Source organism: Balaenoptera musculus, chromosome 4, assembly GCF_009873245.2.
Source record: "Balaenoptera musculus isolate JJ_BM4_2016_0621 chromosome 4, mBalMus1.pri.v3, whole genome shotgun sequence".
Classification (NCBI taxonomy): domain Eukaryota; kingdom Metazoa; phylum Chordata; class Mammalia; order Artiodactyla; family Balaenopteridae; genus Balaenoptera; species Balaenoptera musculus.
In genome coordinates, this window is record NC_045788.1 from 5,278,840 (window position 1) to 5,295,661 (window position 16,822).

The window sequence follows — 16,822 nt, forward strand, 5'->3', positions numbered from 1 at the left end:
ACGTGCCACACTGCTATTACCTCTTTCCCACCCCACAATCTTCTTTCATCTGACCTTTTGAAACAAAGTCCATGGTGATCAGAAACTGTTTTCCTGTTATATTTCTTCTCTGAGGATATGAGTATAGAATGGTCTATTTGGGATGAAGTGTGGCAGAATGGTAAAGGAAAGAAATTTCAGTATATACATGTAACAAAATACATACGTGAATATCTGAGATTATTGTCCTTAAATAAGAGTATAAACCATTGGGTTCAGACGTGAGTCAGGAAGAATCAGGAAACATCTGTTTAAAAAAAACACACATAGTTAGGAGAGAAAGAAAAAGAGATGTAGGATATGACCTGGGCTATGGATATATAAAAGGACATTCAATAAAATCATTAGGATCCCTTAATATACTTAAAGCCAACTTTTAAGGAATAGCAACAGAAGCCATTCCCTTGACCTTGGGATGTTGTATCTCTGGTTATTCCAGTAGCTTTCAGACAAGAGAAATTTTCCTTTAATTCCTCATATACCCCTACTCTATCCTTCAATCTCTTCACTGGAGTTTCAGTGCTTAGGACCATTCTTATCTCAGTGATCCCGTTCTGCGTGTGCATTTCTTGAAAGGAACCAATCCTGGAAATAGGTAAATGGTATTTAGTAATGAAATATTTCTTCTCTAAGTAGTATGAGCTTGGTCCATTCAGTCAACTGCTAGTTAACAAGCATCTTCTATGTGCTAGGAATAGTGATAACAAAATTTATGTTATGACCTCTGCCATGAAATAATTTAGTTTATAAAGGAGAAGCTGACAAATAAGTATTTGTAAATATGGGTTCTTTTATAGAGAATGATGTCTAGGATAGAATGGCTGCTCAAGGACAGGAGTGCAAGGCTATCCTTATGTTTGTCTTAGTGAGGGATTGATGAGAAAAATAGAAACTATTCTAGGCATGCTAACAGGAAGGGAATTAATAGAAGGATTTAGATGCTTAAAAAACATTTGAACGTGTTGGGCAAGCAAAGGTCAGGGAAGGCTGTTGCTGGCTCTTGGTTTTTCTACTTGCTTTCATGGAGTCGGGAAGTTGCAGAAATACAGGATGCCCAGTAATCCCAGTTACTTTCATCCAAATCCCATGATTTTGGATTTTTTTAAAAAAGAGAACAATAGATTATAATCCATTGAACAAAATATGAATCCATGATTCCACACAGATATAATTAAACAGAGAGAAGGTAAAGCTTTTATTTCCAGTAGAATGCCTGTGAATAAATGTAGGAGGAAAAATGAAAATAAAAAATTGGTATTTGGCAAACATTAAAGTTATTCAGCCAAGGGACATCAATGGGTGATAAGCATAGTAGATGAGAGTGGGATAGGGAACAGGATATTTACACAGTCTCCAGATATTTCCACACAAATACTTATTAATTACAAATAAAAAAAGGAACTTTACAGAGGAGAAACCTAGCAGGCACCATCTTACTCAAATGATCAGTGTTATCATCTGTAATTCGGCAAATAAAAATCATGTGCCACCCAGTAGGACACGATAAGACAACTTCACTAATGTGATATCTGAAAGATGTGTATCTCGAGTATTTAGTGGGCTCTTACGCTGAAAATTGCTGGCCAAGATCTGTGGGAACGTACACCTCAGGATTCCTGTCCTTAGGATGTAAGGGGGAGCACACAAGAGCGGAAGCAGTGCTGAGTTGCCAACAGAAGACTTGACATGATGGCAGAATGGAAAGGACTATTTAGAATCAGAAAAGCTAAAAGTTTCTGCAATCATGGGCAAGAAGCTAAGTCCATTGGAGCCCCAGTGTCCTGTTCCATAAAAGGATAGTGGCTAACTATCTCTTAGGTTTGTTATCAGAGAGGTAGCTGAGTTTTAAAATGCTGGAAATGGAAGCAGAGAATGGGCTTGGGTAAGACCTTGGGATATTGTTTAGATTGGAGCTAACCTGTAAAAAATGGCTATACTCCTTGACAATTTTCTCCAAAGGTCTCTGAACTGCCTTTTTGTTTTTCATGTCTCTTAACATATTTTCTTCATATTCTGCTCAGTAGTCATGACAATAATGAACATTGAGAATGTCATTGAAAAGTACAAGTTTTGGAGGATATATTGATGGGAGCTGACAGTGAACCTGACTCCGTGCTCCCTTTCCATGACTGTATTTCTTGTTGGCATAAAGATTAAATGAGTAAGCTCGACCTAGTGCACCTGCATAAGCCAGATACTCAGCAAGTATTGAGTCTTGTCTCTTCCAGAAGATTCACAAGGAAGTGTAAGGAGGTCATGCAGAGTGCAAAGAGGCAGAAAGGTGTGCATATACAGGAGATGACTATTTTGCTTTTCAGTTTGCCCTGGCTAATATTCTTTAACAGTAAAAAAAAAAAAAAAACAAAGTAAATTAGCATAGAAATTTTGACTCTGTGCTGTTCCTCTGTGTAATATGACTTCATTGCCAGAGAGGGAGCAAATGGGGAGGAAGAAAGGGGGAAAAGAAAGAGGCTGAGAGAGAAAGAGAGATCAAATCCTAGCATCTGACTCCGGTTCTTATTTTTCAGAAACACTGACCCTACAAGCAACCCGCCATATAAACTTGAATGTGACATTAGTTTGGGTTCAGAAGTTTTATCAGTTGGTGGGGGGGGGCAGGAAAGTGAACTTGATGTGCCTTATAGGAGTGCTTCTCATAATTAGGATGCATGTGAAGAATCAAGGGAATCGTGTTAAAATGCAAATTCTGATTTAGCAGTTCAGGGATAGGGCCTGAGATTTTGAACATATGTGGGTAGAGGGAGGGAAAGCCAGAAGAATGACTACATACACTGGACACTTCTTAAACACTTCTGCAGAGTATCCCTTCATTCACTCAACAAATATTTATTGAGGGCCTACTATGTGCTGGGCCCTTGGGATTCAACAGCAAAACTAACAGGCCAAGTCTCTGCCACTGTGGAACTTGCTTTTTGGTGTATGTGTGGTGGGGCACTGGGGACATTTGAAGTTATTGGTAGCTGCAGCTCTACCCCAAGCATGATCCTTCTATGGTGTGCTTTAGCTCCCAGAAATACTAGGAGCCTTCCTTATAGGGTGACATTGTTCAGGACTTTGGTCATAGGTGCCATTTATTGAATGCTTAGTATGGACCATGTACCTGAAATCATCACTTGCATCCCAACTGGTTAAAAGCAAAATTTTGCTGTAAAATTTTTAAGCTTTTATGTGTGTCACAATCTCCAAATTGTTGGCGAGAAAAATACAGGAATGAGTTTTTCATTCGTTTATTCATTCAATGCTTTCTTCATTCTACAAACTTTTGAGACCACTGGAATAATTCTATAGTTTGAAAAATGTGCCTCCTATAAATAGCTCCATCAAAAGTATCTGTTGTAAGGAGAGTACTAATAAATATAACAGAGAGGATGAGGAGGGAGAAGAGGTAATTTATCTCTTACTCACTGATTCACTCTCTGGGCATTTGTTAGGCACCAGCTATCTGTCTGACACTCTAGTAGACCTGGAAATACAAGAACAAGGTTGAAAAGAAGAAGAAGGAAGAGGAGCAGGGAAGGAGGAAGAGGAAGAACAAGAGGAGTGGGAGGAATCGTCTTTGTAACTATGGCATCAACCCAGTTGATTCAGCACTCTTTAAAATACTTTTCTATCAGCAGGTGGTAAAGCATCTAGATATAAAAACACCACATTAGACAGTAAGGTCTATGCAAGCATTAGACAATAAGGTCTATGCAAGCATGCAGTGAAATAGTTAAAACGTTCTATAAAGAGCTCAGTAATTAAATCCTTAAATAAAGTCCTTTGAAAATAAGTGCTACCTGAGGCCAAGGGAAGGAGTGGTGACTTGGAGATGGCCAAGGAAAGCTATATGGTAAAAGTTAAGGTTTAATTTGGGATCTGTAATCGGTTCCATATTTATCTCTTTCATTAAGTTATAGAGCCTGGGATATCACAAAGACTCAATATACAAGTCTTTTTTTTAAAAAAATTGAAATGTAGTTGGTTTGCAATGTTGTGTTATTTTCTGCTGTATAGGAAAATGACTCAGATATATATATATATATTCTTTTTCATATTCTTTTCCATTATGGCTTATTACAGGATATTGAATATAGTTCCCTGTGCTATACAGTAGGATCTTGTTGTTTATCTATTTTATATATAGTAGTGTGTATCTGCTAATCCCAAACTCCTAATTTATCCCTCCTCCACCCCCTTTCCCCCTTGGTAACCATAAGTTTGTTTTCTATGTCTGTCAACACACATTTCTTGAATGAATGAGTGGAGGGTAGATAGATGCATGATAGAAAGAAAGACAGATGATAGATAGATGATAGATAGATAGGAAAAATGCATGACAGATAACTAATAGAGGAGAAATAGTCATTACAGTTGTATCATATGAAACGTAATTGGAGGAAATGTCTCCATGAAAATTTTAAAAATCTAAGTACTCATTGCTTCATACATTAGATTATTTCTATTTAACTGAAGTTATTAATTTACACAATTATTAGGAAATATAAGGGAACATAGCATCAAGCCATCCCCCTAATATGCATTTATAATTTTATGTTGGCTCATATATTTATTTACTCCCATTATATAATAGGACAGTGATGTAAAAATCCCAGTGATTACCTATAGAATGTACTCTAAAATCAGTCCTTTGTATTTTTCATTAACTATTTCATGTGAGTCCAGAATGGCTGTTGCCATGAAAATGTTGATGAGGCACTTTAGGACTCTAAAAGGACAAATTTAAATATGCTTAACATACAGAGATTATTCTACAGGTTAAACATGCATTTATAATATTAGAGGTGAATGACAAAAATACAGAACTCAAAATAGAACATTTCAAATTCAACTTTTTGTTATCTTCGGATATATAGCCTTTAGGATCTTTATTTCCTCCATCTTTAAAATGGGAAGACTACCATATTTACTGGCACATTTTGTCTCCTGTGTTTTCAAAAATTATTCTTGACTTTTGCTCGCCCCTGTGGCTCTGTACTTTGTCACCTGCTCCAGCTGTGGGGATGGCTCCCCTCCCTCAGCCAGGATTAGTTACAGAAACAGTGTTAATTACATCTCCATTTGTTTGGTTCAGAGAGATGTCAGTTAAATTCAGTTTACACATCAGTAACTTCCTACGAAGTTTTTACAACTGCTGCTGTCACTAAAATAGGTAGGGAGCCAAGGTGAAATTATGGGTAGAAAAATAAACCTGTCTTTCTTATCCACAACTGGTAGAAGGTGTGGAAATTTTGCAGGTGAAAAATACCATAGTAAATATGGTATTGATTGCTAAGTTCCTTGCCCTTTGAAGACAAATGTAGCAGATTTCTAGCCAGTTCTGTGCTTTAAGTGCACCATATTTGTACAACAAAAGCATCTTAAGAAACATAGGGTTATTAAATCTTTCAGTATATGTCTTCATGCTGAAACAGGTATGTAAGCATGTTTGCTGAGCCCTACACCTTCCTGTGAACCAAAAATTGTAAAAGTCAAGCCTACTTATAAGGACCCTCAAACACAAAATGAATTAAATACAGGATATCTAGGCTTGAAAATAAAAGGCTAAACAATTGCACGCCACACAGTACTTTTCTGTTTTAATGCTTGTGTACTCTTTGACCAGGTAATATATTTTTCTATCATTCAAAATGTGACCAAGTAACATATTTTCCTTTATTTTTGTGATGAGAACAAAAAACTTTCCCTTATTACTCTTCCTTTGCCACTCAGTTCTCTTTTCAGTGACAATCCGTGTGGTCATTGGCTTTTGTATCTATCCTTCCAGTGATATTTTGAGGTATGAGCATGTCCCTCTCACTGAAGATTGAGGCATAATACACATTATGTACTTATTTTCCTTTTTCAGTCCATCTATCATAATAAGCCGAAGCTTTGCTTTTGCAAGAATATATATTGGACCTGTTTGCTTTCTTACTAACTGTGATCCTGGGCAACTAAGGGAACCTGAATAAGGGACTATCTAAGCCCCTAGCTTATTGTGGAATCCAGCAGCTCTTTGGGAAATTCCCTGCTCCACACTTACAGACATTTTAAAAATGAAAGAAACATTTTAGAATTAATTTGTGTCAGCTGCAAATCACTTATTTTACAGATAAGCCTAGAATGATGGAGAGATTTCCAGTTTCATGGCTCATAAGTGGTAGAGCTAAGAGAAAACTGAGACCCCTGACTTCTGTTTCTCATGAGGATGCTGAACATTGAATCATAGCATCAAGAATTGAATTGTGTACCCCCAAATTTCCTAACCCACGGTGCTTTGGAAATGTGACCTTATTTGGAAATACGGTCGTTGAAGATGTCATTCGTTAAGATGAGGTCATTAGAGTGACCCTAATCCATTATGACTAGTATCCTTATAGAAAGAGGAAATCTGGACACAGAGACAGTCGTAGAGGGCAGATGATAAGAAGGGACATGGGGAGAACACCTTCTACAAGCCAGGAAGAGAGGCCTAGAACAGATTCTGCCCTCACAGCCCTCAGAAGGAAGGACCCAACCCTGCTGACACTTTGATTTTGGACTTCTAGCCTCCCGAACTGTGAGACAATACATTTCTGTTGTGGAAGACACCCAGTATGTGATACTTTGTTAGGGCCACCCAAGCAAGAAAGGATTCTTAGAGCCATCTGGCCTATGTACCTACACTTGCACTCTACAATGTTTCCGACAACTTGTAATCCAGCTTTTTACTTAACTATCTACCGTGATGGCAAATAAGTCTACCCCTGGGGTAGGGGGTGTCTCCACTGTAGGTCACTCACACTGTAAAGAAGTTCTCTATTGGAGCTACTGCCGGCTCCATATAACTACTCCATATAACTACAGTATGTTGCTTTTTTGTAAAAAAAAATGTTTATTGATCACAGACTAAGTGACAAGGGCTATTAAGAAAGACAATTTTACACCCACCTTTTAAAAAATACAATTTCATGAGAGCCTTACGTATTATAAGTGTTATCTGGATGACATAGGTAAGGAAACCCAAAGGTGTGAAGTAAAATAACTTGCCCCAAATTACACAAGTAGTGAATCACCGAGTCATGGCTAGATTTAGATGCAGTGATCCAAGCCCAGTGCAACTTCATCTATGACAAGGCTCTCTTGCCTGCAAACAGTTGTGATTTCTTTTTCTTTTTTTTTAAATTTTTATTTTATATTGGACTATAGTTGATTTACAGTGTTGTATTAGTTTCAGGTGTACTGCAAAGGGATTCAGTTATACATATACATATACATATATCTATTCTTTTTCAGATACTTTTCCCATATAGGTTATTACAGAATACTGAATAGAGTTCCCTGTGCTATAGAGTAGTTCCTTGTTTATCTATTTTATATATAATAGTATGTATATGTTAATCCCAACCTCCTAATTTATCCCCCACCCCCTTTCCCCTTTGGTAACCATAAATTTGTTTTCTAAGTCTGTGAGTCTGTTTCTGTTTTGTGAATAAGTTCGTTTGTATCATTTTTTAGTTGTAGTTTCTTTAATCAGCTGTCAGAGCCTTGGTATACATTATAAGCTAATTAACTAAATAATCTGTAGCTCCTTAGAAGGCTTAACTCCAAGACAGTAAGCTATTTCCTAAATAATATCCTGGCTGTGATTGGACAGTTATGAAAAGGAACATCTAGAGCTTCAGTGGACTTTATATAATGTCACCCTCACAAGCATTCATGTTGTATATGGCCAGTCATCATTAGGGGAATAAATAACTTTAAGTGGTAGTAAATTTTAAGAATCTATTCCTATCCTAGTAACAATTTTAAGACTCAAGACCCATCTGCACACATAAGAAAAAATACTAAATTTAGAATCTAAAAAGTCTGAGTTCTATGTCTAAAAGACAAAAGCCTGAGTCCACATTTTGTCATCTGTGAAACTAGAGTAATCGTATTGACCTCGTAAGAATATCTAAAGGTGTTAAAGATTGAAGGTGCTACAGAAATGGTAGGCATTAAGGAAGTCTACTGAATTCTGAACTCTGGGCTCTGGTGTTGGGACCGTAATGAACATCTTTTACAACCTCCCGAAGGTGAGTCCTTTGCCCCTTAAATGTTGAGAATCACTGAATTCCACTCTGTGGCCAAAATTGGTGGGAAAATCCATTTTCACAGTGAAGGACAGATGAAAGAGTAACCTTCTCAGACTGTCTTTTGAGAAAAGTTGCACGAATGTAAAGAACAATGTTAATGCTGTTTCTCATGACTCTTTGTCAAAGGAATGAGAACTTTTTGCCAGCAAACTATTTGGTTTTATGACTCAGCGCTTCTCAAAGTGTGGTTCTCAGACCTGTATGTTCCTGTCTAAGAACTGATTCCAGGTCTGCAATGAGATAAGTGCTGAGATTGAACGTGAGCAGCATTTAGAAGATTTTATAGCAACTTAGGAGAGCAAGTGGACATCTGTTGAAGCTAGTAAAGAATTATGACATACTTTGCATATCTTTGTCATTTCATTTTTTCTGTTAATTCATTTTTGTTATATTTCATAAGAGTTTTGGCTTATGATTTATGGGGGGATGCAGGTCCTTCAGCAGAGAGATTTGGGAAGCAGTGCTCTGTTACTGTTAAGGTTTCAGGTTCCATCTACACATCGAAAGTGAAGGGTTTATTTATTTATTTATTTTTGGCTGCATTGGGTTTTCGTTGCTACGCACGGGCTTTCTCTACTTGCGGCGAGCGGGGGCTACTCTTCTTGCGGTGCGCAGGCTTCTAAACGCGGTGGCTTCTTTTGTTGTGGAGCACGGGCTCTAGGTGCGAGGGTTTCAGTAGTTGTGACACGCGGGCTCAGTAGTTGTGGCTCACAGGCTCTGGAGCATGGGCTCAGTAGTTGTGGCACACAGGCTTAGTTGCTCCGTAGCACGTGGGATCTTCCCGGGCCAAGGATCGAACCCGTGTCCCCTGCATTGGCAGGTGGATTCTTAACCACTGCGCCACCAGGGAAGTCCCCATGAAGGGATTTTTGAAGCAGTTATTAAATTTAGGTAAGTCGCACGGTATTTGGTTGAGGAAGCAGCAAACACAATTTGACTCAAATTCCTTTAGCTTTACCCAATTTTCCTGATCCTGGTGAGGTATGGCAATGGCAAATGGCTTCCTCTGAAACTCATAAATCAAGGCAGTACTAGAGTCAAAAGTAAGAAAATTTGCATTTTGCAAATTTTCCTCTCTCTGAAGCATAGCCATTTATGCCACGTTTTATCTTGAGTTTGGGCAAATAATTAGGCAGTAAAGTTAGTAGTTAATTATTGAGCTTCCCTTTTTGAAAAATCTGAAATGGAATTTTACTTCAACGACCTTGATGAGGGATTTTAAAGAACTGAAAAAAAAAAAGAAGGAAGAGGGAAATTTAAGTGACTGTATATGGGGATAAGATACTTCATAGTTTTGATGTCTACATCCAAATTATTTTTTTAAATAGAAACTAGAATAAACAGTCCAGTAGTACAATAAGTTGGGAACATTTTTTAAACCAGTTTTTTAAAAGCAATCACATAGAAAAACAGTTAGTTTCACAAAACATCCTTGTGTTCTTTAGAACTTCTATGTATACATACAGTTTTAGTGCTTCTGTGACTTTTGTCACCTGCTACATTGAAAAGCAACAGTCCCTGCTTTTCTAGGATCATGAGGTAGGAAAGATAGACAAGAGAGGTAAACAGCCCTTTCTGGCACTTTCTACATTTACAGAATTTATATACTCAAATAGATGGTGCTTGTGTGTGATGGGCTATGTGGGGATCCTGGCCCCTTTTTTTTTTTTGATCATTTTATCTGTTTTTTAAAGTAAAAAAAAATCCAGAAAATACTAATTTGACCTCCAGAGTCAACTTAATTAATTTTAACTTAATTAGCTCTTAGACTACCTATCAGGTCCTATTGACATACTCTGGGTTTGAAATCCTGGTTTGGAATGAGGCAGAGAAATAACGTAGAATGATTTTAAGCTCAGAGTTTGTTTTTAATTCTACTTACCTAAAATTATAGTAAAAGTTCAGAATTTTGAAGAAAAAAATATATACACAAATGTATATGGATATGTATGTTTATGCATGTACACATGCTTTTTACTGGGGATCATGGTTTAAAATAATGCAAGTATGTAGAAACCTCTTGCATAGGTGTTTCATGAAGCTTAATTCAGAGATGTTCACTGCAGCAAATTTTTAAAATTTATTTTATTGAAGTATAGTTGATTTACAATGTTGTGTTAATTTCTGTTCTACAGCAGAGTGACTCAGTTTTACATATATACACATTCATTTTCATATTCTTTCCCATTATGGTTTATCCAGCAATGTTTTTATTGGCCAAAAAAAAACCCCAAAACACATAACAATTAATATGATTATCAAAGGAAAAATAGATATCTACATTGAGATCTATTTTGAAATGTACCTTAAGAGACGTTTGAAATGAAAGAATTGTTTTTATGTGGAAATGTCATAAAAGCATAATATCGGGTGGGGAGGAAACACAAGTTGCAAATTGTGTACAGAATTATAGAATATACGTGTGTGTGTGTGTATTTTGAAATCACGTGGCAATTAGAGAGAGAGAGAGAGACTGAGATTGATTATCAGCATATAACATGGGCTGGAAGGTCATGCATCAAATCTTAGTTTGTAGGCGGCTATGAGGAGTGACTGAGTGACAGGAGGCCTGGTGAAGGGAACAAAGGACATGTCTGTAGCATTCAAGTTTTCTTATTTAAAAAAAGACGTATCTGTAGCAAAAATAGAGTTATTAACATGTAGCTTTTCATTCTAGGTAATCAGTACATAACTATTATAATATTCTATATTTTTTATATATTAAAAAACTTTTCAAACTGTATAAATTGCAAATATCTTCAGCAAAATACTTAATTGCACCATGTACTACCTATAATATATGATTAGTTAAGGGCCCAGCTGATATTAATACTTAGATGTGACCCCTAGTTTGTATTTTCTGATCGACATGGCCCCAGCTCTGAGATTTCTGTGTCACACTTAGCATTTGGCTTGCTGAAAGGCCTTGTAGAGCTATTTAGATTATATCTAGGTGGAAAGGCTAATGCATTGATTCTTGTTACCTTCTCCTATTAGATGAGATTACAAAGTCAATCAGAAAACATGTTGACCAAGCTTGGCAACTTATTCCTAAAATCCAATTTCAAATTTAATCATTATAGACATTATCATTTAAACACTTGAACATTCAGTGAAGGTCAAGGAGGTTAGTAAAATTTCTGGTTTGTATTATTAATACCGATTGTAATGGAATTTGATCGAGATAGTGCTAGGTTATATCGAGTTTCATAGCATAGTAGGGATGGTATTTTAGGGTAGTGGGCAAATTAACATCACTGTTTAAACACTGCCATTTGAGTGTTTCTCAGAAGTGGGCAACTTTATTTACACGTCCTTAGAGCAAATTGTTCCAGCCAGCAAATTAAAATGTCAAGTTGACACTTAATTTTCTGTTGAAAGCTCTGTGTTTTTCAAGGAAATTGCTGTAGTTTTTAGATAGCCACTGGGTTCTGAATATTAGGAAAATTTTTATTTTAGAATCAAGGATCATTGAGTTTACCATATCTGTCATATAACTCCTTAATGAAGTTAAAAAGTCCAATTTAAATTTAAAGTTGATTGACTGGACTTGACTATACATTTAACCATTATTCTAAACAATTTTAGTAATAACTTGTAAAAATCTCTCCTCACCACTAAAAAAAAAAAAGGAAAAAAATCCAGACTGCTGTGCTTCCAAATACAATGAGAACCAGGGCACCAGAGCACAATTTCCTCCACACAATAAGAGTTTAGTGATCACAGATATACTATATGGTACATCTGATGAATATATTCATCTTTAGCTGAATGGAAATATCATAAGACAGAACATAGATGAGGTAATACCTTATAGGCTCTTAGCCTCAAAATTTTCCTTCACTTTTTTCTCTTAAGAAACTGTCATAGAGAACAGACTGGTGGTTGCCAAGGGGGAGGGGTTAGAGGAGGGATGGAGTGGGAGGGTGGGGTTAGCAGGTGGAAGCTTTTATATAGAGAATGGATACACAACAAGGTCCTACTGTATAGCACAGGGAACTATATTCAATGTCCTGTGATAAACCATATTGGAAAAGAATATATATATATATATATATATATATATATATATATATATATATATATATATATATATACGTATGTATATGTATAACTGAATCACTTTGCAGTGCAGCAACAATTAACACTACATTGTAAATCAACTATACTTCAATAAAAAATGTCAGATAATTGTATGAGTCTGCACAATGTATTTCTGGCAAAAAAAAATGTAAAAGCTAACATACACCTTAAAAAGGAAAACAACCCACATCAAGTTCAACAAACTTCCTATCTGTTGAAGACTTCTACAAGCATCACGTGATGACTCTCAACTCTTTTCAAAGTCAAATGCACTCTTCTCAGAAACCGTTGGTTTGTCCAGAATGAGGAGGAAACACCCCACACCTTGTGCTACATTCCTCGGTTTCTAACTTCACTGAAAAGTGTTGGGAATCTGACAGGAGAACATGCAGAACAGCGAAGCCTGAATTTTTCTCAGAATTCTTTTGAAAGTGTGATCCATTTTGTTCTTTATCCTAAATAGCGTATCACTTGCAATGCCTGTGAGCTGTTGGAAGGAATTTTTTTAAATGTGTGTCTTAAGGACTTTCATGCCTAATAAAGAAAAACACACGAATGTAACCACTTCTTTCTCCTCTGCTTATTGTGCTGTCTGCTTTACCTCGTTAAGAAGGCTTCTGTGGTAGTTGGCAGGGAGAGAGGCATTAGCTTGACTCTTAATAAAGCCAAGTAAACCTAAAAGAACATCCTGAAAAAATACTCACCGCAGGAGCGAAGAAAAATGTTCCAAGTTGAGTTTTGGCTCCTGAAATCATATCTGGGATTTAAAGTTTACAACACATGGAGTTTGTTTATGTTTAATATACAATGCCATAGGTGTTCAGAAATGTTGATTACGTATGTTAATACCTCATGCCCTGCTTTTATTTTGGCCAACCTTCCCACACCTTCAGTTTTTGAAATACTAAGACTCCAGGTTGTTTCCCTGCTCGTCATATCTTTGGATCTTCTTGCCAGCTGCATTGTTTGACTGTAAATATGGTGATTAGTTCTGTGATTGCTGTCTGATTCCATATTTAGTACATTGGCTTGCTTCAGTGGAGGCCGTTTTCTATCTTTCTATGGATGTATTGGTTGGTTGGTAGCCATTATTTTTAACTGATGTTGACAACTTGTATTTTTTCAGTAGATGATGTGGAAGAATAAATGGCCCTAGATTTCTCTCATGTCCTGAGCATATCTGCAGATACTTTCTTCTTTTTCTTATTTCTTTAAAGAATGACATAAATGAAAATGTTATAGATGTGAAATGGTCTAAAAATCACCATTATAATAAAACCTGTATTTTATCTATATCCTTTAAAAAATTTGTCTTTATGTGGAACACTGATATGTAAAGACCTGACCTAAGGAATTCTGCTTCAAAAAAATCATTAATGTAAGTTTCATAATTGTGAGCTTTGCTCTCATAAATGTTGGCTCTTGATAATGTGAGTATTAAGTGAAGTTTATTGGGAAGTAAACATTTATAAATATATAAATGTGTTTATCAGCTTGATTGCTAGCAGATAATATTCAACCACAAGTTATATGAACTAGTAGAGAATGAATACAAACTGAAAACTTCATTAATAACTAGTCTCATTTAAGGTGTTTAGGACATAAGGATTCCATTGTTCATTTACATTTTAAAATATAAAATACTCATATTATTGCCATAAAAGTGGCAACTTGTTTGTCGGAATTAACATTTTTCATGGTCGCTTCAACAGCATGGCTACTTTCTACTTCTCTGCAACCTTTTACTCATTCATTAGTTCAATAAATATTGTTACTGTCAAATTTCTAGTCATGGGAGATAGATAGACAATGACGAAGACCCAGTCGTTCTCTTCAAGAATCTTAGAGTCCTAATCCAGGGAACCTGAAAAAAATTATTTTAATTTATGACTCAATAAGTATTTATTTATTATGTCTGAAACATTTATTATGTTAGAATAAATGAAGAATAAAGCTCATAATTTAGCTGAGGAGGCAGGCACATGAAACCAACACATTTTATGTAATTTTAGTAGTAAATTCAATGCTACTAACTTGACAGATTGATTCCTATTAATGAATTAGTTGGCTTTTATTTGGACAAAGTAAAAGAATTCAAGAAAACATTCCATCCTATCTCACTGTCTTTTAGCTAACTTGCATTTATGATAAAAAAAGCTATATCCAGTTTTGCATTCAATATAAATTAATTAAACTTGCTCTTGCTTACACCCAACCTCAAGAATATTGTACTGACTTTGGGTAGTTGTGAGAATGGCAATGACAGTTGCTCCTTTGTTGCTTTTTAAAACATTCAGTAACAGGGAGTGGAGCTTTAAATATTTCCTAGTTCTGAAGATCTGCTTTGCCAAGATTCCTCCTCATTTAAATGGAAACTCTCAGGGAACAGGTTTCTTTCATTATATCCTCAGAAAGGACACTTAGTGTCACTTTTGGCAAGATAGCTTTTGATGTGGTTAGACAACCCTTCCTAGGCAAGTTCGGCAAAATTTCGTGATGTCAGCCCACTAAGTAGCTTCTGGGGACATGAATTCATGACCACTCCCTTCATAGTCCTCCAAGAGTATATGTGTCCACGTTATGTTATAAACTGCAGGACCAAACATTGTCTGGTGACATCCAAATAGACTCCTTTTCTTCCAGAACATTCTTATTTGCCTTCTAACCTTGTCTAACCTTGATACAGTTAAGCAGTATCTGTGCACACACTTTGAAGTAATAAAGAAATACATAACATAATACACACCATTATTATTCACACTATTGTTATATAACATGGGAGCAGTGCTCTCGAGCATCAGTATGCAATTAAACCAGAGTACATACTTCTAATAATGTCACAGGTCAAGCTGGTGCTGCTTGGTTGTGAACCGCACATGGAGGAGCAGGGCTTTAGAGCTTCAGGCGATGGCTTTTGAGTCAGAGTCTAAGGTTTGGATTCTAGATTCACTACTTACTAAATATGTAATGATGGGGAAGTTGCTTGCTTTCCCTATGGCTCAGTTTCCTCATCTGTAACATGCAAGTAACACTACTAATCACCTTATGGGTTGTTTGTGGGTTACATGAGCTATCACATATATCTTATTTCCTGGGACACACCCAACCTCGAGAATACTGTACTGGCTTTGGGTAGTTGTGAGAATGGCAATGACAGTTGCTCCTTTGTTATTTCCTGATAGGTCTTTTACAGTTCTTTTGTCACATGCCTTAAATCTGTTGAACTCCTGTTATGGGATATTTTGATTAAGTAATCATAAAAGATGTGTAAGACACACAGAGTGTAATTGGCAGTGGTTCCGTCTTTATTTGTATCGATGTGTGTAGAAAACTAAAACTGTTAGGCAAGATCGTGATTCCCTGTCTTTCCTTCCCACCTTGATTTGTGTAAGAAACAATTTGCACAGCAAAACTGCAAGAAATAACTGCCTACAGGTTTCAGCAACTCCAGACCACCCAAGTCTCTCGGAGTTTCATAGTCCTTCAGGTTCTTTGCATGCAAAACATTCTCATAAAGGAGATTAAATGAAGTGCTCTCCAGATTTGTCAAGTCTTAATGAGAAAAATCGCTTTAAAATAAATTTTAATAAAGCATCTTAAGTAACAGTTTAATCACTTGAAGTTTACACCGTTTTTCTTAATAGCATTCAGATGAAAAAGATCAATGATTATTTTATTCTGCTCAGCCTATAAAATTGGTAATGGATGGCATATAATATTATAGCACATAAAATCTTCAGTTAACTGTAGGCAGTTGTTAACCTGTTTTTTTTTTTAAGCTACATTTAAAATGAAAAGTGACGTACTTTAAGAAGTTATTCAGTTCAGTTATATTAAGTCAGGAAAACAAAGGGAGAAGCACATTTTACCACCACAACTAATTCCGCGGATAAAAGAAACAGATGTATAGATAATGAAAATGGAACAAAATCATTGTTTTAGGAATTCAGCTGTGTTAATGGATATTATATAATTAGCTGTATTACCTGATCTTCTTTAGAACTTAAAACACTCTTGAAAAATAAGCATTTGTGGCATCCGTGGTGGTAAGTAAATGGAAGGAAGGAGGGAAAGAGGGAGGGAAGGAAGCAAGAAAGGAAAAGGAAAAAGGAAGGGAGGGAAGGAAAAAAAGATTGATTCATCACTACCATTTTGCTTTGTCTGCCAAAGGCATGTAGGTCTGCGAATGATTTCCAGTAGGATAGTAAGGAGACTCTCGTGGTGAATTTTGTGTTGTTTTTATTACATGTTATTTAGGCGATCCCTTTGAAAGGTTAGTACTTAGAAAATGATTGTAATTTACTTAAGAGCCATAGCAGAATTTGGATAATGAGACTTATTCTGGACATTTGGATTATCTGTAAATATAATATTGAGACATTTAGATCTGTCTGTACCTGCTGTTTTCCTTGACTATTCTGTTTTGCTTAGAAATGAGAAACTACATATGTCATTAAGAAATTGATTAGCGATGAAAAAGATCACGGTGATTTAGGATAAATGACAGATCACAGAATCACTTTGGACCGGCTCTCATTCTGTCCAGCTCTGACTTCAGCAAGCCAGGGAATCAGACAGAG

General features: G+C 36.2%; 1 protein-coding gene across 4 annotated transcripts in view; it reads left to right on the forward strand.

Annotated features, from left to right (window-relative positions):
* ZNF385D (zinc finger protein 385D) overlaps positions 1-16,822 on the forward strand; it is a 953,569-nt gene that overhangs the window by 723,925 nt on the left and 212,822 nt on the right. The window lies entirely within an intron of this gene.